We start from the raw sequence: 23,891 nt of genomic DNA, 5'->3' as shown, positions 1-23,891 counted from the left end.
TTGTGATTTTGCAATGGTGTAGTTACTTATTTCTTATGTAATTTTGGTTGTAGTTTGACCTGTTGGGGTGGAGTATTCCTTCTAGTAACTTCTGTAAAGCCGGATTTGTGGCTAGGTACTGTGTGAATTTGTTTTTGTCATGGAATATCTTGTCTTCTCCGCCAATGGTTATTGATAATATTGTTGGATATAGTAGTCTTGACTGGTATCTGTGTTCTCTTAGGGTTTGCAGAACCTCTGTCCAGGCCCTTCTGGCTTTCATGGTCTGTGCTGAGAAGTCAGGAATAATTCTGATAGGTTTGCCTTCATATGTTACTCGTCCTTTTTCTCTTGCCGCTTTTAATATTTTTTCCTTGTTCTGTATATTTTGTGTTGTTATTATTATGTGGCGGGAAGATTTTTTTTGGGTCTATTCTATTTGGTGTTCTCTAGGCCTCTGGTATGCTCCTATGCATCTCCTTCTTCAAATTGGGGAAATTTTCTTCTATTATTCTATTAAAGATATTTTCTGGGCTGTGGAGTCGGTTGCCTTCTCTTTCCTCTATCCCTATTATTCTCAAGTTTCGTCTTTTCATGTTGTCTTTTATTTCATGAATGCTTTGTGTCAGGAACTTTTCAGATTTAGCATTATCCTGGATGGTTGTTTCCAATTGTGCGATTGTATCTTCAAGTCCTGATATTTGTTCTTCCATTTCTTGCAATCTGTTAGATAAGGCCACCTCTGAGATGTTTGCTTTCTTTTCTGATGCTTCTCGATCACGTTTTTCTTCCGTGTGTTCTTTTATGATAGCTTCCATTTGTATCTTCAGGTCTTGAACTGTTTTAATAATTTCCTTCATCTGGTTATTTGTGTTTTTCTGAAATTCTTCAAATGCCTCTTTATATGACTCTTTTAAGTCATCAGCCCTCTTGTTTGCTTCTTCCTGCATTTGTTTACAGATTTTATTTGTTTCTTCCATTATCATCTTACTTACTAAGGATTTGAGGTGGTTTTCATGTATATCAATTGTTGTTGGTTTCTCCAGGTTGTTTTCATTAAGATTGCTGGGATCTGGAGATGCCATCCTGTTTTGGTTTTTGTTAGCATTCTTTCGTTGTCCCCTTGTCATTTTGTTGACTCTAGTGTTGGGAGGTGGTTTGTAGTGACCTTCCCTGTTTGGGAGTGGATAGTTGATGTCTGATTATAGGTAGGTTGCCCTTACCTGTGGGGAACAGGGAGTATTTCCCTGGACCAGGCCAGTGATTCAGCTTCTACTTCTGGAGATTTTTCTCAACCTTAGGCTAGATGAGGGTTTTCTTATTGGCCTTAACAATAGGAGTGTCATGGTGCTTCATGAAGACCCCAAGAACCAAAGCAGTGAATGCAGTGAGGCACAGGGTTATTAAGGCAAGAGCCATACCTAATGGATCTTCATAGCTCAGAAAGACCACAGCTTTGTCTATACAGTGGTTCTGCTCTGGGTTGGCATACTGCTCCTCTGGACATCACACATTGATCCACATCTGATGGAGAAAGGGAGGTTCTCTCAGTGCTGCTTCAGCATTTTATTGATAGGATATTGGAGAATCATTGCAATATGAATATTTTAATATTGACTATGTAATTGAATTACATTGTTGCACATCACTCTTTTTTTTATAATTCTCACATTTTTAAAGGAAAGATAAAGCAATCTTTTCTGAATTTCGTTGATGATATCATTTATAAATACTGGAAGTACAGTATTTTTATATCATTCTTGGTGCTATATTGAAATGACTTAGACTCTTAGATTCATAAAAGATAAACTCATTAACAGTGTACCTGAGTGTATTTTAAAATCACCAATTCTGTACATTCATTGTCTCTTGAAGTCTTTGAGTGTTTTACCACTGCTATCTCTATGACATATAGAGACACTGTCTTCTACTGGGAGGAGACCTTGTTTCTTGTTTCAATTCACAATGCCAAACAAAGTAATATACAAGTAACTTAAATGGAATCATTGGGTTGTAAAAGTAACAAGAAAGCTCATGAATCTGAAGTTTATGGAATTATAAAGGGGGTGTAGGAGGGTGAGAGTGATAGTTGAAAGAAATATGAATACAATGATAATGATTAAAAACTGTGAAAATATTAAATAATGATACTCTCAGTTGTACGGTTATCTGGCCATAGGGATCAGGACTCCTGAACTTGTTAATGAGAAGCAACAACATGAACATGAAAGTTGAAAAACTTATACACACTGAGCAATAAAAAGCCTTTCATCTTGATTTCATTTTGTTTTGGAACATTCTACCCCTTTCTCATTTCTTACTTTTAACTTCTATGAGAACAAGACCTTGTGAAGGTACTCAAGGCTGAAGTACACATTGATAAACACAATGAGCAAGCTAACACAAGGGTTCCAATTAGTGGTAAGCAAGATTATTTATGTTACTCAATAGTTCTCTATTCATAAGTTGGAATGCCAAAAATGACAACTGTAATAAATGTGATTGCAATTGTATTCAATCATTGGATAATTACAAAGAGTGATGACATGCCTCCATGTATATTAATACTTTTAGTTAGAGCAATGCATTTTAGATAGACATAACCAGTTAATTTTGGTTATAAGCCTTAAGTAGTTGCCTCAAATTTGAAAAGAATATACTGCTTTTGCAGAAAACCTGTGTTCAAATTCTGGCACTTATGTCAGATGTCTCAAAAGTGCATGTAACTCTATCTACCTGTCCTTTAGTAGCCTCTCACCTGTATCTGCAGATGTGACATGTGTCCTCTTACCCAAAACATAAACCTAATTACCATCATAAAAATAATTTTGTGTAACTTTTTTGGTATTCATTAATGTAAATAGCCTCGATTATTACTTGTTTTTACACTTAAAACACTTCATTACTCTTAGTTTATTTGAGAGAATGATGTATGTTGCAATGTGTATATGTAAGAAGCCATCCACTAGGAGTTGGTTACCTACTCCCTGAGCTGAATTCAGGTCATCAGCCTTAGTGGCAAGAGATTTAACATCTGAGTCATCTCAATTGCCTCTACCGTCCTTTAGAAACTTTCATTTAATTATATAGGATGACAGGCAAAGACATGAAAAAGTATCCATTGGCCATTTATAGTAGTCACCTTTAAATAAATAATCATTTGGATAATATGTTTTGTGTAGGTGCCAATAATATTTTAATTTTGGTTACTATATTATTTCCATACAAATTAACATACTACATTATACATTATTGATTGGTTTTTGGAGTTGTTTTTCAAGAAATTGTTAATATTTATATTTCTACAAACACCTGGTTAGGAGAGTTGTATGTAGTATTTGTGCCATTGGTTTTTAGGAAACTTAAGTATATATCAAAGTGGATGGGATATGATCACAATTGTGAAGGTTTCTGCACAACAATAAATACTAATTTTTCTCATTAAAAATTTCATTCTCCGAGAATGGACTGCATTTAAAACAACAGATGACTGTTCCTTCTTTCCAGAATTTTCTGAATCCAGGACCACAGTCAGCACTACACACAAAGGGCAATATCTGAGAAAAATTAGACACATGTTTATTTCAGAATTTTTACCTACTTCTTCCATATATTTATATTAGCTTGTTCAGTTATGAATAAGCTTATTCTCTGTACAAGAACCTAGTACACTCTATAATATCAAGCATATAAATGTATGGGAACAAATTGAAATAGTGAGTTGCTTCCCAACTCCTAGAAATGTAAGATAAAGAAATGATGGTGTGCTGTTTGCAAACACTACAGAGACTTTTGCCAGATATTTTGAGTTAATGATTGTCAACTCGACAACAAGAACCGTAAAAAGACACTGGAAATTTTGATTCAAGAATTATATCCTTCACAGTAGACTGTTCTTATACCTGTGAGGCATTTTATTCATTGGCATTTTATGTGTGAGTGCCCATCCCACTGTGCATGGTGCTCTTCCTAGGCAGGTTTCTTTGGGAATTCAAGCAGAGCAAGTCAGTAAACAGAGGTTTTTTAGGGTTTACTTCCAATCCACAGATTCCTGCCTTTTCATCCCTTGCCTATAATTGCTGAGGTAAATCAACTGTTTTTCTCACTTTACATAGTGTCAATATGCAATTTAATCACAGCAACAGATTAGCAGTATAAGACTTAAAGACTTATGCAACAAGTTAAATTTTTCCCCAAATCTCAGATATCCAATGTGTCCTCCAAAATGTTGACATTCTAAATTTTGACAACCTTCTTGAAAAGAGAAAAAGAGTTAATAGAGAAATCTTGGTTTATTTTCTGGTGAGAAAGTACTGGATTGGTGTATATTGAGCTGAAAGTGGAGTGTTTTCTGAAGTAAAAAGGCTTCACAGTGGTTGGAATACAGGGGATACTTGAAGAAAAGATTGTTTAATGTTAAAAACAAATTATTAAGGTAAAATAAAATATGGAACTGGAGGGGTCTTTGCATGACAATGAAGATGGAAAGTGGGGACTGAATTGAAAATTTGATCCATATTTGCCTGCATGTTTTGAATTCTTTTTTTCTTCATTCAATCTCTTATGTATGGGCTCGACCAACAATCTCCACTAATACACTTCCATAACCTATCATTTCTTGTTTTTGTTTTTGGCACATGTTACACAGGATAGTGTAGGTAGTCTTAAATTTTTAATTTATACTAGGGCACTTTTACCCTTATTTTTGATATAATGCTTTTAAATTTTTATTTTTAAATTTGGTGAGAATCTAAGATCTATTTTGAAGAAGAGTGTAGTAAATGCACAATGTTTTCCAATCCATGTTTATTTCTTTAATGCAGTGTATCCACATGAGCCCTGGTTGGCTTAGAGTCAATATGTAGCACAAACTTGATGCAAAAAAAGACTTTCTTTTTTTTAAATGTTCACTTTACATCCTGATTGTAGTCCTCCTCCTTTATACTTTCCCCCTTTCTCCCTTCCTTCCTTCCTAATCCTCAGAAAAGGCAGCACTGGTCCCCCAACATCTGCTCTCAGGTAATGATGTCTCACCTGGCCTACCAGTATCCTATTCCAGGCAATGACATTAAGCCAGGAGGAAGTGATCAACATGTGTGGCCACAGGCCATGTCACTAGCAGTCCCCACCTTCAAATTATGAAACCCACAAGGAGACTGTGCTGCCTATCTACTACATCTTAGAAGACTGTCTTAGTCCTCACCGTTATGGTCTTTGGTTGATAAATCAGTCCTTCAGCACCCTTTCCTTCACTCAGATTTGTGTGCTTATTGGGCTCCTCCTGGAGTTCCTGACCCCTCCTGGTCCCTGTATTCCATAACTCTTCTATAAGATTCTCTGTGCTTCAACAAAATATTTGGTTGTGTGCCTAAGCTTCTGCTTAGATCTACTTGTTGTAGTCATTCAGAGGACCTGTCTGTTAGGATACTTTTCCTTTTCTTCACCTGCTTCATGTATCTATGCTATTTGTCCTTTTGAATGAGAGTTAAACATTCTTCCTAGGGCCCTTCTTGTCATTTAGTTTCTTTAGGTATGTGCATTGTTGTGTGGTTATAATCTATTAATTGGCTAATATCCACTTATAAGTGAGTATATGCCACATGTATCTTTCTGAGTCTGGGTTACATTACTAATGATGATTGTTTCTAGTTTTATCCATTTGCCTGCAAATGTCAAGTCTTAATTGTTTTTAAAATCTGACTTAATTATAGAATAGTTTCTCTATCCATTCTTCAGTTGAGGGAAAGGTAGGTTGTTTCAAGATTCTGGCTATCACAAATAAAAACTACTGTGAACATACTTGAGCAAAATGTATTGTTGTATGGTGGAGCATCTTTCAGGTATACATCCAGGAGTGTATAGCTGGGACATGAGGTAGCTATATTCCCAGTTTTCTGAGAAATCACCAGATTTATTTCCAAAGTGCTTGTACAGGTTTGCATTCTTGCCAGCAATTTAGGAGTGTTCCTCTTTCTCCTCATCCTTTCCAGCAGGTGCTATCACTCGATATTTTTATCTTAGGCATTCTGAGAGTGTAAGATTGAATTTCAAAGTGGTTCTGATTTGAATTTTCCTGATAACTAGGAACTTTATGGATTTGTTTAAGTATTTCTCAGCTATTCAATATTCCTCTGTTGAGAATTCTCTATTTAGGTCAGTACCTCATTTTTGTCTAGTTTTTTGTTTTGGTGGCAGTTGACTTATTGATTTACTATATATTTTGGAAATTAGCCCTTGATCATATGTAGGTTTTGTGAAAATCTTTTTTTTCATCTGTATACTGTCATTTTTCTCAATTAAAAGTGTCCTTTGTCTTACAAAAGTTGTCAGTGACATGATGCCCCATTTATCAATTGCTGAACTTACAGCATTCTATTGACATTCTATTCAGGAATTTATCTCCTGTGCCAATTAGTTCAAGACTCTTCCCCAATTTTTTCTAAAATATTTAGAGTGTCTGGTTTTATGTTGAAGTCTTGAATCCACATGTGAAGGGGAGATAAAGATGTTTTTTCTTTAGATCACAAGTGGGGGATGAGAAAAGACTTGTGAGAGTGCAGGTGATGTTTATCCCCTTAGAAGTTGAACTACCACGTGGGGGAGATTGGTTATTAACCACCTGGAAAACATCCTTGAACAAATTCAGAGAGGAGGTATAAAAATGAGCCCAAAACAAAAGGAGAGTCCTTTAGAGACTTGGGATAGTTTTGGCTGTTCATCATTCAACTTCAAAATGGTCCTAGAGAGAACCACCTGTGGGAAGGCTTCGGGGCTTAAGGCTCTGGGTTCTGAGTTCTGGTGGCTCCAGGATACAGCAGAAGAAATCCTGCTATTTATGTTAGGAGAATTGTTCATCGGAACTGATATCTTTACCATTTCATTATTGTATCCTTTATTCTCCTTTTCCTATTGTTTACATTAGTCGAATTATAAGTAAGGTACTCTCAGTTAATAAATTTGTAATAAAATATATTTGTTAAGAAATTGATTGTACACACTTGCACTTTAGTTTTTTACAGTGTGATAAATATGGATCTATTTCCAATTTTATACATGTAGACATCCACTTAGATGAACATGATGTGTTGAAGATGATGTCTTTTTTCCATTGTATGGCTTTGGTTTCTTTGTCAAATATCAAATGGTCATAGGTGTGTTCATTTATTTCATAGCCTTTTATTTGGTTCCACTGGTCAACTGGCACATGCAGTTTTTATTAGTGTTGTTCCATAGTACAGCCTGAGATCAGGGATGGAGTTACCTTCAGAAGATCTTTAATTGTCTATGATTGTTTTTTGATATTTGGGTGTTTCCAAATGAGTTTGAGAATTGTTCATTCAAATTCTAAAAAGAATTGTGTTTGTATTTTGATGGGAATTTCATTGAAAGTGTATATTTCTTGGCTTTTTGGACCATTGGAGGAGGACAGTGGGACCGGCTCAGGGGTCATAGTGGCAAGTTTTTGGAATATATGTATGTTATAAGGCTTAGAGTAATTTGTTTAGTTTATGAGTAGATTAGAATCAGGTCAGACTCTTCCCAGCGAAGTGCTGGCAGTTTTAAAATACATTTTAGGGGAGATCCAAGACGGCGGCGAGCAGTGTGGACCATGTTTGAAAGCTCCAGTGAACAATTCAGGGAATTGCACAGATTTCTGAGCCAGGAACACCAAAGTCCCCACACCACGGCAGCAGAAGTGCTCCACGGTTCAGAGGGACCAGGGTGCGGAGGACCTGCTTGCCCCTGCACACGGGAGGAGCGCAGACTTTCTCAGATCAGAGCAGCAGCAGCAGAGACAGCAGTGCCACCAGTGGCACCAGCGGCTCCAGCGGCATCAGCGGCGGTGGCTGAGGTTTGCAGCTCAGAGCCTTCCAGTGGAGGCGATTGGTGTGGTGGACGATGGGAGTTGCTGCAGGAGAGGGGACTCTGGACAGGATTTGGGTCGTGTGGTGCCTTGAGACCCAGACTGGACTCAGCAGACAGTTAAGCCCCAGAGTCCTGGGTTTGCTCAGTGAGCTGTGCCATGGAGAAGCTGGCTCAGCTCAGCAAGCAATTCTGCCCAAGGCACAGCTCCCCTGCTGTGACACAGGCTGGGCCGAGTGCTCACTTCAACCATAGACTCCAGCTCAGCACAGCCGCAGTTTTGCTGCTGTGACGCAAGCTGGGCGGAGCACTCACTTCCACCCTAGGCACTTGCTCAGCACAGCTGCAGTTTTCCTGCTGTGATGCAAGCTGGGCGGAGCACTCAGTTCCACCCTAGGCACTTGCTCAGCGCAGTCACAGTTTTCCTGCTGAGACACAAGCTGGGCGGAGCGCTCACTTCCACCCTAGGCACTTGCTCAGTGCAGATGCAGTTTTCCTGCTGTGACACAAGCTGGGCAGAGCACTCAGTTCCACCCTAGGTGCTTGCTCAGCGCAGCCGCAGTTTCCCTGCTGTGATGCAAGCTGGGCAGAGCGCTCAGTTCCACCCTAGGCGCTTGCTCAGCACAGCCGCAGTTCTCCTGCTGTGGCAGATGGTTCAGGCCCGGAGAAACTAGCTGAGCTCGATGCATGGTTCTGGCCCAGTATCCCTGGCTGGACTTGGCAGGAAACCCAAAAGGCTGTGGATACCTTGGCCTGATCCAACACTCATTCAGAGACCCAGAACGATTGCAGGACCCACAGCAAAGGGGAGCTGAGGATCACTGGCTGTGAGAGCCCAAAACGACAGGGCTAACCTCCTGCCATCCACACCAGTGAAGTATCAGGGCTTCCAGCCTACGGAAATCGTGAGAAAACAAGTGAATCTATCATCAGACTCCCTCCACCCAAATCTGGAAGTTACTCAACAAAAACAGAGACGGCAAGATGTCTAAAGGACAGCGTAAAAGCATACGCAAAAAACCCCCAAACAACATGGCATCTCCAGTTCCCAGCTATCCTAAAGAAAACAACCCGGAGAACTCAAATACAACAGAAACACAAGAAAATGACCTCAAAACCTTGGTAATGAGGATGATAATGGAGGAAACAAATAAAATTAGAAATCAGATGCAGGAAGACGCAGCCAAGCAGGTGCGAGACATAAAAGAAGCACATAGAGTGGAACTGGAAAATTTTCAGGAAAATGTAAACAACCAGATGAAAGAAATAAAAAAATCTGTTCAAGATATGAAGATGAAAATGGATTCAATGATAAACACACAGACAGAAGAAAAACGAGAACGTGAGGCCTCAGAGAAGAAGGCGAATGACACAGTGCTGAGCTTTTCTAACAGAATCCAAGAGATGGAAGAACGAATCCCAAATCTAGAAGATACAATCACAGATCTTGAAGCAACCATTAAAGAAAATGCCAAATCTGGAAAACTCCTGACACAAAACATCCAAGAAATTAAGGACACCATGAAAAGAAGAAATCTGAGGATAATAGGCATTGAAGAAAGAGAAGATATCAGACTCCAAGGCCCAGAAACTCTTCTCAGCAAAATCATAGAAGAAAATTTCCCCAATCTAAAGAAAGAGATGCCTATAAACATACAAGAGGCATACAGAACACCAAATAGAATTGACCAGAAAAGAAAAACTGCCCGTCACATAATAATCAAAACACAAAACATACAGAACAAAGAAAAAATATTAAAAGCTGCAAGGGAAAAGGGCCAAATAACATTTAATGGCAAACCTTTCAGAATTACACCCGACAAGGACAGCAGGTTACCAAGAAGAGACTTGATACCCTATGAGCATATACAGGGGGAGGTAATCCCCCTCAGGAACAGTCATAGGGGAGGGGAATAAGGGGAAAATGGGAGGGAGGGAAGAATGGGAGGATACAAAGGATGGGATAACCATTGAGATGTAACAAGAATAAATTAATAAAGGAGAAAAAAATGAAAAAAAAAAGAATTACACCCGACTTCTCAGCAGAGACCATCAAACTGGAAGGGCCTGGACAGAGATCCTGCAAAGCCTAAGAAACCACAGATGCCAGGCCAGACTACTTTACCCAGCAAAACTATCAATAACCATTGATGGAGAAAACAAAATATTCCATGACAAAAACAAATTCAAACAGTACCTATCCACAAATCCAGCTTTACAGAAGGTACTAGAAGGAAAACTACATCCCAAAGGGTCAAGGTACAACGAAAACTACTCAGGAAATAGATAACTATACCATGGCAAAAACACAACTACACAAACGCTCGACTGGAACCAACATCAAAATTAAGACTCTTAATAGTAACTGGTCATCAATATCTCTCAACATCAATGGTCTCAATTCTCCAATAAAAAGACATAGACTAACTGAATGGGTGCATAAACAGAATCCAACATTCTTCTGCATTCAAGAAACACATCTCACCCATAATGATAGGCATTATCTCAGGATAAAAGGTTAGAAAAAAAGTATTCCAAGCAAATGGTCACAAGAAGCAAGCAGGCGTAGCCATTTTAATATCGAACAAAATAGACTTTCAACTAAGATTAATCAAAAGGGATGAGGACGGACACTTCATACTCATCAAAGGTAAAGTCAACCAAGATGACATCACAATTCTGAACATCTATGCTCCCAATACAAGGGCACCCACATTTGTAAAAGATCTGCTAAAAAGGCTTAAACCACACATCGATCCCCACACGATAATAGTGGATGACTTCAACACCCCACTCTCACCAAAGGACAAGTCATTGAAACAGAAACTAAGCCGAGAAATAACATCATTAACCAATGCCATGGGTCAAATGGATCTAACAGATATCTATAGAACCTTTCACCCAAACAAGAAAGAATATACCTTCTTCTCTGCACCCCATGGAACCTTCTCCAAAATTGATCACATCGTAGTTCAGAAAGAAAGCCTCAACAGATACAAGAGGATTGAAATAATACCTTGTATCCTATCAGATCATCATGGGCTTAGGCTGCAATTCAACAACAACAGAAATAACAAAAAGCCTACAAGTATGTGGAAACTAAACAACTCTCTGCTAAATGACACCTTGGTCAGGGAAGAAAGAAATAAAGAAATCAAGGAGTTTCTGAAATTCAATGAAAATGAAGGAACAACATACCAAATTTGTGGGATACATTGAAAGCAGTGCTAAGAGGAAAATTCATAGCACCAAGTGCCTTTAAAAAGAAATTGGAAGCATCGCACATAAGCACCTTAATGACACAACTGGAAGCCCTAGAAAAAAAGAAGCAGAAACACCCAAAAGGAGTAGACGTCTGGAAATAATCAAACTCAGGGGTGAAATTAACAAATTAGAAACTAAGAAAACAGTCCAAAGAATCAACAAAACCAAGAGCTGGTTCTTTGAGAAAGTCAACAAGATAGACAGACCATTAGCCAAACTAACTAAAAGGCAGAGAGACAGTATTGAAATCAACAAAATCAGAAATGAAAAGGGAGACATAACAACAGACCCTGAAGAAATACAAAGAATCATAAGATCCTACTTTGAAGGCATATATGCCACAAAATTTGAAAATCTAAGGGAAATGGACGATTTTCTTGATCAATTTCACTTGCCAAAGTTGAGTGAAGAACAGATAAACAAGCTAAATAGTCCCATTTCCCCTACAGAAATTAAAGTAATCATTGATCGTCTCCCAACTTAAAAAAGCCCAGGGCCAGATGGCTTCAGTGCAGAATTCTACCAGACTTTCAAGGGCGAGCTAATACTGATACTCTTCAAGCTACTCCAAAAGATAGAAAGGGATGGAACATTACCAAATTCATTCTATGAGGCCATAGTCTCATTGATACCTAAACCTCACAAAGACTCAACAAAGAAAGAGAATTTCAGACCAATTTCTCTTATGAACATCGATGCAAAAATACTAAATAAAATACTTGCAAAATGAATACAAGAGCACATCAAAGATATCATTCATCATGACCAAGTAGGCTTCATTCCAGGCATGCAGGGAGGTTTAATATACGGAAATCCATCAATGTAATCCACCACATAAACAAACTGAAAATAAAAAAACACATGATCATCTCTTTAGATGCAGAGAAAGCATTTGATAAAATCCAACACCCATTCATGTTTAAAGTTTTAGAGAGATCGGGAATACAAGGCACTTTCCTCAACATAATAAAGGCTATATATAGGAAGCCAATAGCCAAAATCAAAGTAAATGGTGAGATACTCAGGGAAATTCCTCTAAAATCAGGAACAAGGCAAGGCTGCCCACTCTCTCCATATCTCTTCAATATAGTACTCGAAGTTCTAGCCAGAGCAATAAGACAACAAAAGGAGATCAAGGGTATTCAAATGGGAAAGGAGGAAGTCAAATTATCCCTATTTGCAGAAGATATGATAGTCTACATAAGTGACCCTCAAAATTCCACCAGAAAACTCCAGCAGCTGATTAACACCTTCAGCAGATTGGCTGGATACAACATTATTCAAAAAAGTCTGTAGCCTTCCTATACACAAATGACAAGCTTGCAGAGGAAGAAATTAGGAAAACTACACCCTTCACATTAGCCACAAGCAATATAAAGTACTTAGGAGTTACTCTAACTAAGCAAGTGAAGGACTTGTTTGAAAAAAATTTCAAAACTCTAAAGAAAGAGATTGAAGATGACATGAGAAGATGGAATGATCTTCCTTGTTCATGGATCGGGAGAATTAACATAATAAAAATGGCCATCCTACTAAAAGCAATCTACAGATTCAATGCAATCCCTATCAAAATACCTACACAAATTTTTAAAGACATTGAAAGTTCAATTCTGAACTTTGTATGGAAAAACTAAAAACCCAGAATAGCTAAAACAATCTTGTACAATAAAAGGTGCTCCTGAGGAGTCTCCATACCTGATCTCAAACTGTACTATAAAGCAATAGTAATTAAAACAGCATGGTAACCGGGCGTGGTGGTGCACACTTTTAATCCCAGCACTCGGGAGGCAGAGGCAGGTGGATCGCTGTGAGTTCGAGGCCAGCCTGGTCTACAGACCGAGTCTAGGACAGCCAAGGCTACACAGAGAAACCCTGTCTCAAAAAACCAAAAAAAAAAAAACCCCAAACAAAATAAGACAGCATGGTACTGGCACAGCAACAGGCTGGTTGATCAGTGGAATCGAATCGAAGACCCAGATATGAATCCACACTCATATGGTCACTTGATTTTTGACAAAGAAGCCAAATCCATTCGATGGAAAAGGGATTGCATCTTCAACAAATGGTGCTGGTCTAACTGGATGTCTATGTGTAAAAAAATGCAACTGGACCCATATTTGTCACCTTGTACAAAACTCAAATCCAAGTGGATTAAAGACCTCAACATAAAACCAGAGACACTAAGTCACTTAGAAGAAAAAGTGGGGAAGAGCCTGGAACATATTGGCACAGGAGACAACTTCCTGAACAGAACACCAACAGCCCAGGCATTAATGTCAACAATTAGTAAATGGGACCTCATGGGGCTGAGAAGCTTCTGTAAGGCAGGAGACACTGTCAAGAGATATCACTTTGTTTAGTTGCAAAATAAAGTTTACATGGCAGTGGAAAAGATATTTTTAGATCAAGATAAATGATAAGTTAATAAAAATAAGATAGAAAAGATATTGAATTTCATTCAGAAATTTAGACCCATCAGACAGGAAAAATGTTTACTTCATGTTTGACAAATACAAATAGCCAAATCACTGTGAGTGAACCATTTATACAACGCACGACTGTCACATGGTTCTCCTTGCTTTATGTGCTTTGTTTTATGCATGTGTAATAAAATAAATGTATATATAAAAAAACAAAAGCAGAAAAGAAAGAAAGACAGTGAAAATAGGGAAGCCCTTCCCTATCTACTGGTAGAGAGAAGTTGGAAAAACTGCCTTTCTTTTCCTATTTAAATAGTAATAAGTAAATAGCAAATAAGTCCTGATTTTTCATGCTCTTCTAGCTGTAGTAATTTATTATATGTATGTATTATAACATAAGTGTACATGTAAAAAATAAAAAAAATTTCATAATAGTTTATTCCAAAAATTAGATACAAATCTGCATAGAGAATTCTCAACAGGAGAATGTCAAAGGGCCAAGAAACACTTAAAAATTGTTCAGTATCCATAATCATCAGGGAAATGCAAAACAAAATCACCCTGAGATTCCATTTTACACCCATCTGAATGGGAGAAACACTTAAAGAAATGTTCAACATCTTTATTCATCAGAGAAATGTAAATCAAAATGACTCTGAATTTTCATCTTACACCTGTAAGAATGGCTAAGATCAAAAATTCAAGTGACAGCACATGCTGGTGAGCATGTGGAAAAGGGGATCACTCCTTCATTGCTAGTGGGAGTACAAAGTTGTACAACCATTTTGGAAATCATTCTGGTGCTTTCTCAGAAAACTGATAATAGAGCTACTTCAAGACCTTGCTTTTCCACTCCTTGGAATACACACAAAAGATGCTCCACCACACAACAAGGACGTATGCTCAACCATGTTCATAGAAGCCTTACTTGTAATTACCAAGATCTGAAAACAACCTAGATGTCTCTCAGTGGAAGAATAGATGAAGAAACTGTGGTGTATTTACACTATGGAATACTACTCAGCTATTAAAATCAAGGAAATCAAATGGGCCTAACAGATATCTACAGAACTTTTCACCCAAGCATATAAATATATACATTTTTTTCAGCACCTCCTGGAAATTGACCATATACTTAGTCACAAAGTAAAAACTCAACATATATAATAAGATCAAAATAAACCTTTTCATCTTACTAGACTAAAATGGATTAAAACTGTAGCTCAACAAAAAAGAAAGCCTACAAATTGATGGTAACTGAACAAAGTCACTACGTAAGGACTTCTGCATCAGGGACAAAATAAGAAAAGAAATAAGAGACTTCAGAGAATTAAATGAAAACGAAGGTACAATGTAACACACCTTATAGGACACACGAAGGAAGTGCTAAACGGGAAGTTCATAGCACTAATGGCCTGCAAAGAGAAATTGGTGAGATCTCATACTAGAAACTTAAAGAACACTAGACATATCTAGAACAAAAGAAGAAAACACATCCAAGAGCAGTAGAAGGCTGGATATCATCAAACTCGGTGCTTAAAACAATAAATTGGAAACAAAGAGAACAATTCAAGGAAGCAAGAAAACAAAAAGCTGGTTCTTTAAAACAATCAATGAGATCTACAAAATTTTAGCCAAACTAAAAAAGTCAGAGGGATTATATTCAAATCAACAAAATTAGAACTGAAAGGGAGACATAAAGACGGAAACTGGAAATTCAAAGAATAATAGGTCTTACTTCAAAAGCCTACCTGCAACAAAATTTGAAAGTCTAAATGAAATAGACAATTTTCCTGATAACTACTAGTTAGCAAAATTTAACCGACATAAGTCATACAATTAAATTGTCCTATATCTCCTAAGGAAATAGAGAATTCATGAAATGTCTCCCATTCAAAAAAGCCCAGGGCTAGATGGATTTATCACAAAACTCTACCAGACCTTGAAATAAGACCTATACCAATACTCCTCAAACTATTCCACCAAATGGAAACAGAAGAAAAACTACCAAACACACTCCATGAAGCCACAGTCACCTGAATAATTAAGCCACACAGAGATGCAACAAAGAAAAAGAATCTCAGTCTAATTTCTCTTAACATTGATTCAAAAATACTAAGCAAAATACTTGCAAACTGAATACAAGACTGTATCAAAAATATGATTCACTATGACCAAGTAGCCTTCATCCCAGGCATGAAGGTTGGGGTCAACATACAGAAATACACCAATGTAATCCATCATATAAGCAAACTTTATAAAAAAGAAGAACATGAACATCTCCTTAGATGCCAGAAAATAATTTTTAAAAATTCAGCACCCATTCATGCTAAAATCTTAGAAAGTTCAGGAATAAAACACATATCTAGACATAGTAAAGACAATATACAGCAAGCCCACAGCCAACATCAAACTGACTGGAGAGAAAGTTAAATCAACTACACAGAAATCAGGGACAAGGAAAGGCTGTCTACTCTTTGTATTTCTTGAATATAGTATTTGAATTCTTAGCTGGCACAATAAGTCAAAAAAAGGAGAAGAAAATATTACATGTTGTAAAGGGAGTAGTCGAAGTACCACTATCTGTACATGATATGATAATAAGCATAAGTGACCCAAAACATTATACCAAGAAAATCTATTAGGTGAAAAACACCTTCGACAAAGTGGCTAAATACAAAATCAATTAAAAAAATTTGAATTTTTGGGGAGAGTGGGACCAGGATGAGATGGGGGTTATCAATGAGCATGTAAATTGAGTAACTGTAAAAAAATAAAATTAAAAAAGATAATGCCATATTTGACCACGTCCCCTGGATTGGGAGGCCTAGTGGCACTCAGAGAAAGGATAGCAGGCTACCAAGAAGAGACTTTATACCCATGAGCATATACAGTGGGAGAAAGTCCCTTTCAGTCACAGTCATAGGGGAGAGGAGTAAGGGGAAAATGAGAGTGAGGGGCGAATGGGAGGATTCAAGGGAAGGGATAACCATTGTGATGTAATATGAATAAAGTAATAACATATATTTAATTTTTTTAAAAGACAGAAAGAATAAATGCAACAAAATGGAGTTTCTTTGAGAAAATCTTCAAGATAGCCAACACTCAGTCAATTAATTAAAAGGCAAAGATATAATATTCAAATTAACACAATTTAAAACGAAAAGGGGATGAGCCTGGAACTAATCGGCACAGGAAACAACTTTCTGAACAGAACAACAAAAGCTCAGGGACTAAGATAAAAAATTAGTAAGTTGGACTTTATGAAACTGAAAAGTGTTTGCAAGTTAAACAAAACTATCAATTGCACAAAGACGCAGCCTACAGAATGTGGAACAAGTTTTACGAACTCCACATCTGATTGAGGTCTAATATCCAAATATATAAAGAAATCAAGAAACAAGATATTAAAAATCCAAATAAAACATTATAAAAATAAATTACAGATCTAAACAAATACTTTTCCATAAAGGAATCTCAAATGGTGGAGAAACAGTTAAAGAATGTTCAATCTCCTTAGCCAGCAGAGAACTTAATATTCAAACAACTTAAAGATAGAATCTTACTCCTGTCAGTATGAGTAAGATGAAAGAAAAAAACACAAGTGACAGCACATGATATAAGGGTGAAAAATAAAGGGAAGACAGACTCTGACGTTGCTGGTCAGAATGAAAATTAGTACACTCACTGTGGGAATCTATATTGCAACTTGTCAAAATGTTGGGAGTAGGTATCTCTCAGGGTCCACCTATATCATTCTTGGGCATATGAAATGTTGATGGAACTTTATATTATGATATTTTCAAATGGATGCAACCAGAAAACATCATTATGAGTGAGATAACCTACATGAAAGGGATAAATATGGTATGTATTCACTTGTAGATTGATATTAACTGTGAATTGAATGATAATCAAGCTATAAACTATAGCCCCAGAGAGGCTTGATACAGAGGAAGACTCTAAGGAGATATGTTAGTAAGGGAAATAGAATCCATTTTGTGGGAATGTTGGATCAAGTGAGATGGAAGGGTGAAGAGAAGCCTCCCAATGTCAGGGTTACCCTGAAGCTCACACCAAGAGATGGAACCCATGCCCTCCACTATCTGAATGTCCAGGAACCAGAGACTGAGTAGTTCAGAGACCTAAGGTAAAATAAAACATGACTGGCAAAAAGAAAACAAGAAAGGTAAAATCAATAAAATTATTCCAAATAATATTCTGCTATGCTAATAGGCCTTTCTCCAGCCAACTTAAGAGAGGCTTCTTCTGGCAGCAGATAAGATCCAGTCCACTGACCCACAGCCAGAAATTATGTACAGTTGGTCAAAATCTGTTTCACCGCTTTGGAGATCAGGGAGCATAGCTGAAAAGGGGGAGGAAAGACTGCAGACAGAGGGAATGGAGGATACAAGAAGAGCACAGCACACTGAATCACCTAAGCATGTTTCACTCACATGGGCTCAGAGAGACTGAAGCAGCAAGAAAAGGCCAGTTTGGATCTTCACCAGGTCCTCTAGGTACACATGCTATGGCTGCTCACTTGGTGTTTTGTGAGACCCCTAACATTAGGAGAATATGTTTCTCTGGCTCATTTGCCTGCTCTTTGGACTCTATCCTTCCTATTGGTTTGCCTTCTCCACCTGTTATAATAGAGCTTTTGGTTCAGGGATAGTATATTTACCTCCCATTCATATGACCTGGAGTTTGTCTCTAGTCCTGAGAAAATGGACGTTATTACATTAGAGTTTCCAGGGATTTGTAGAATTTGTGCTTCAAGCTGGGTTGGTGGGAAATATCTGAAATCACATCACTGGGGTGTCTGTTGGCAGAGAAACTTAAGATGGGTGCCAGCTTTGACAATACAGCCAAGACTGCCATCAAGCCTGCTTCTCTGACTTACATTCCAGGACTCACACTTCAGAAAGAGAAAACCACTTAACCAAGTCCATGAAGTGGTGCACATGCATACACATTGCATAAATAAATAGATGCAAAGTATTATGTGTAAAATTTGTATTTGTTTTTAAGTGTTCAGTACAAATAAGCAAGGGATTATTGTAAAGATGATAAATGAACAACTGAATGCAATCTAAGCCTCTTACACCTCTCTCATTATTCACCTCTATTTCCTAGTTTTGTTTCTTATCCTCAAATTCTAATCACCCATCAGTCATACAACAATGAGAAAATAATACTGAACTTATTGAAGAAAAATGTGTTTCATCATATAAAAATTTTACTTAACCAACATTTTAAATATGAACATGGTTATATTGGGATGAAGAGATGTCACAGAGGTCAAGGTTGTATTTCTAGAGGTCCTGAGTTCCATTACCAGAAATCTCATGGTGGTGTACAACCATCTGCAATAAGACCTGGGGCCTTTCTCTGGTCTGCAGGTATACATGTAGGCCGAACATTGTGTACATAATAAATAAATAAATAAATAAATAAATCAATAAATCTTTAAGAAAAATTATTAGAATCATAAGATAAAGGTGGGGATTTAGATATGAAGGGGCATCATCAATAGATTCCTGTGGAGATGGCTATCACTCTGGAAATCAGCTGGATTACAGAAGATACAGAGTAGTGCAATGGAGAGGTGAGCATGATTAGGAAGTTTATTATTCATTCATCAGCTCAATACCAAGTTGAGGAAAATGATATCTGGGTGACTGAAGCAAAGACAACCTACCAGCAGGCCACATGTAGATTGAAGAGGCCAATATCTATTTAGACTGTATTCTTCCTAGTGAGTGGCAAACGGAAACAAATCCAAAAAATAATTTCAACCAAAGTTTTCCCTGTCTGCAAGATGTGACATGATAAACAGTGAGCAAAAAGTTAATTGAAGGTCCAAGTAATTCATACCAACACCATGCATGAGAGCCAACCTCTGACACTATTATCAATACTCTGATATACTCACAGAGAGGGGCCTACCATAGCTGTCCTTTAAGAGGCTCAACCAAGAAATCAATTGAAATAAATGCTGAGAGTGACATTGGAATATCTGGGATAGCACACAGTTTGTGGAAAATTGGAAAGAAGGCCATGGAGGGAACACTAGCTCCACAAGAAGATCAACAGAGCCAAAGAATATGTGCCAAAGGGGGCTTGATGATAGTGAAACATCAACCAGAGGCCATGTATGGACTGTGCTTATGCCTGAAAATGCCAGAAGGTATTGGGATGTGTGTGACAGGTGAAAGCAGTATTTAGAAAAATACAGAAGAAAATATGACAGTTATTGAAGAAATTGAGCAAGCACAAACTCTCAAATGACATAGAATCAAAAGGAGGATTTTAATCTGAGGAATGAAATCAGTAGTAAGATTAATATTTGATATGGATGACAGAGAGAAAAATGCTTGTTAGGTACCTGAAACGTGTGAGTGAATGTTCCATAAGGTATCCCACTAAAGTGTATGAATTTTAAATAAATAAATAATTATAATTACACACTAAAACTGGATACCCTGCTCCTTATCACATAGTGGAAATTTCACTTGCCAGCGGAAAACATGATTTTTTTCTGTCTTCCTAAGAAAGCCTTCTCTGGTGACTTTCCTTTCTATCCATGTCTTAGCACTCCAGGAGAGCTCATCACAACACGACAGGTCTTGTATAAGTTAAATGATCTTACTTAACTATATAACAAGACACAGCAAAATATACACACCTTGTGTTCTCATCTCAAATGCTAAATATGCTATATCAGCACAAAACCTGACAATTATCTGCACTTGTCCTGCTTTTCTTGAACTCCACATGCATTTCAAGATGCTCATGAGCATGAAATCATCAGTAGATGAACAGAAAAATTACAAAAATTTACAGATTAAACACAGTATTCCTGCCCAGCTGTTATTTGCTTCTTAGATACTCAAGACAATACTTTTTCACATCCATGACTGTAATGTAAAATGAGAAAAAGCAATTAGGTAAATCAAAAATAATGTGGAAGAAGTGGGTCAGCACGCAGCATTGAATTTGAAAATGGAGAATCTGGGAGGGACATAGTGAATTAGAACTCAAATATTCAGCTTACATTCTCATGAACAATAATTGGTTGGGTGTAGGACTGCTTGGTATTTATTAGGATTTGAAAAAAGGTACACAGATCTGATGTTCTCTCTAGATCTTGCTGAACCTTTAATTATCAACCCTTAATTTGTAAACGAGATAGATAATATTTGATATAGCAATACTGAACAGATTTCTGTTGGACCTGTTTATTGATTTTGAGGGAATGGAAGCAAAGGCTTTGTTTGGATGATCTATACCAGTGCAAAGTGTAGCATAGTCCCCAATATGCTTGCTTTTTGAGTCTCAATTGCTCTAAATGTGTGCAGCCTCTCTCTGAATTGGATTTTACAATACAATTCCCAGTGTGTCCACATGAATTGGAGTGTTGTGAGTCTTTCCGTAACAATTTCTGCATGTCTCATTGTTGATCCTCTCACACAATACACTGATAACATTTATAATTTTACTCACATAATTATTTTGTTAGGACATATCAAAGAATAAATTTGAACAAAATCCTTATTTCAAGGGGCTTTAAATTTTAAATATGAGTGATATTATGTAACTTTGGACTGAAATATTCACATACGTATTTACCTACCCATGCTTATCCTATGGACTATGAACATCAGGTGCATAACCTCAGGGAAGCGGGTGTTAAAAATTCCTCCTGGAATCAGGGTCAATGTGGAAAACAAGGAAACAAGAACATACAGCTAGAGTCTCTTTGACCAGAGAAATAAAAGCAGGTCAAAACACAAATGAGCAGATGCTCATTTGATATGCTGATGGCAGTTCAGATTCCACATTACCCAGGTTTAAGGCAGGACAAATATGTGTGCTTGGATTTTCTATTTCTTGCTATAGAATAGCCTTCTTCTCCTGACCAGTTTCATTCATCCTAGGTGCTGTTGGAGAATGAAGTTGAAGAAAGATAAGGACCTGGACTTAGGGGCAAATTGTGTCTTCTTCCTTCAAGCAACCACTGAGACAATAGGCAGAGAGCATTGGAACAAATATCTGAATAAATTTTAAGTGCTTTTAAAATCTTCCATGTAAATATCCTGACACACATTTCATAAGATATTTGATGAGGATCGTAGCAACACTTTGAGTCTTCTGTCCTGTTCTCACAGCCTGCATATTAATAGTGAACTATTACTTCTTTACTGACACTTTGATTTTTTTTTTTTTACTTTTAATACTTTTCAGGAGTTTTCTGATTTTGTTTCTGTTAGGAACCTCATTTAAAGCTGTAGGCTGACTGGAAAAACATCTCTCATAGTGACCCAAAATATATAGTCCTCCTAATCATAGTTTCCATTATACCATACTCAGTGATGTATGCCTGAAAGCAATCCCAGATATTTCAACAAGTTTTATCCTAAATACATTACACTAAATGACTATACATTCTGCTGTATCTCCTAGTGCATGTAGTGTTTGTAGTGTTTGTGTTAGTAATGTTTGTGCTACACATAGCTCTTGAGAGCTTCCACATAGATACAAAGACACTCTCTCCAATTCCTTGCATATGGTCACACTACGGTTTCTGAAGCTGGATTGAGAATGGAAGTAAGAGATTAGGTTACTGGGAACTATGTTCCTGTTGCTCCATACTTACTTGTATAGTTGTACAAAGACTAGCTTTTATATATAACCAAGGTGAGTTCTTCACAGTCTTGCACTCTAAAGGATATATTTGGATTCTTTGAAAAGGGAGGTATCACTCATACTGTTTACAGTTTAGATCCCATTTTTGCTTGCCTGAGTGGCAGTTGTGTCATGTGAGACGTGGCAACATTTGAGAATAGACAGAGGAGCTACTTACTAATTCAATTTTGCCATTATTTAATAGCCATACATCTTTTCCCTTTATATATGAATTGTCTATTTACTGAGACTTAAGTCATATTTACCTCTTGCATTTCTCTTTCAATAATTTTGCTATGCATAGCTGAATGTTTTCGAAATATAGGATTCATCCAAAGTTTCTGAATTTCTCAATTGTTTCAAACACAGAACATTGGACAACTAGGATAGGCATACAGCTTAAATAATTGATGTTTCCCAAGATTTGTCGTAGGATATAGTGATTGAAAGCACCGGTCCTGAATCTGAATTCCTTTTCTGTTACTGAAATTCTCAATGATAAATGTTCTCTGTATAAGTAAAGAATATTCTAATAGAGACTATTTTTATAAATAAAAACACCACAGAAATACAAATTTTACATGGAAACTGACTGTATTTAATTCTGAGTGAACCATTCAGAAAGATGTAGTAAGTTTAAAGAATATTGGTCAGATCGAACTTGACACAGAAGACACAGGAATTATTTTTTCCTCATAAACAAAACTACAATATGCTTGTGATCTTATTCTCTGATCTCTGTACCAGAAGCAAGTGTATGCAAGTGCCTTGGAGTCAGAATAGTCTACAGCAATGTATAAATTTCAAAAACCATGGATTGTATTAACATATTGTGGCCTAAAATATTTATTGTCCATGCAAACATGTGCATACATATATTTTTATCAAGTATTCTTTATATATAAAAATTTGCATAACAATAAAAGTTACAAAAGAATTTTACTCTCTAGTAGACATAATGGAAGAAAAAACACAGGAGATGGAGATAGAAATGAGGTGATTTGTTAAATATATTACCACTAATTATACATAAATTTAAGTACAGGAGGCAAAAGTAGCCCCTGATAAGGTCTACTGTGCACTCCTCATTATTCCTTTAACTGCCTTAGCTAATTTCATTAATTTCATGATAAAAACCTAAGACATCTCACCATCAAATATATTTTTTATATTGCTCAATAATTTCAAATTAAGATTTCTTGAGAACTTCTGTTTGGTCAAACCTATGCTCGTGTCTTTACCTTCTGAGACAGCACCCAAAAACAAGACATACAAATAGTCTCTGTAGAAGATGTTAAAAGCACATATTCTATATGAGAGACACATTTTCAGAAGTGTTTAAAGCATGTAAACTTTCCAGCTTCTAATGTCATTATAATCTCACCACACAGGACATCTGTTTCATTCTTTGGAAGTAGGAGGAAATATTGTTCAATAAAGGATATTTCTTGTATTCATCACAAATAATTAGCTTTATATCTCTGTCCATAATAAACAGTGTTTCCTTTTGCAGCAAAACAAGAAAAAGCCAGCGATTTGCTTTTGTGTTGGCTTTTTCCATGGACGAAGTCAACAGCAACCCTGGACTTTTACCACATATGTCTCTGCTTGGCAACATTTGATTTGGTTGTAAGACACTGCCACAATTCACCAGTCATATGCGTATGGTCATAAACA

The sequence above is a fragment of the Acomys minous genome, assembly GCF_964271855.1.
Source record: "Acomys minous genome assembly, chromosome: 20".
In the NCBI taxonomy this organism is placed as follows: Eukaryota; Metazoa; Chordata; class Mammalia; order Rodentia; family Muridae; genus Acomys; species Acomys minous.
The sequence above is the reverse complement of the archived record's forward strand: the minus strand, read 5'-3'. Positions refer to the sequence as shown.